Here is a 331-nt window from a genome sequence, read left to right as displayed (position 1 = left end):
TTATAGCCCAATCCATCATTCCGAGATAGGTCGATGCTTAACATCTAGGACCATAGACCATCATAAGGGCTTAAATATTTGGACTATGAACCACCCATTAAGATACAAAACCACCATAAAATAGACCCAAGCCCATTGGTCTAGAGTGGATTGTAGATGACCTAATTAGATCCTTTCTCATCCTTAATCAATGTACATATATTTTTAGGCATTAATAGAGAATAATTAAATTGTATAATTAAGAAAATAAATTGATTAGTTGTCTTTAAATTACTACAAAATTGGGAAATAAAAAATCAGTAAAATGGAGATATCTTACAAGCAAGAAAAA

The sequence above is a fragment of the Theobroma umbraticum genome, unplaced genomic scaffold (assembly GCF_002168275.2).
Source record: "Theobroma umbraticum cultivar Fairchild unplaced genomic scaffold, ASM216827v3 scaffold_115.0, whole genome shotgun sequence".
Taxonomy (NCBI): domain Eukaryota; kingdom Viridiplantae; phylum Streptophyta; class Magnoliopsida; order Malvales; family Malvaceae; genus Theobroma; species Theobroma umbraticum.
Note: the sequence above shows the minus strand (reverse complement) of the source record.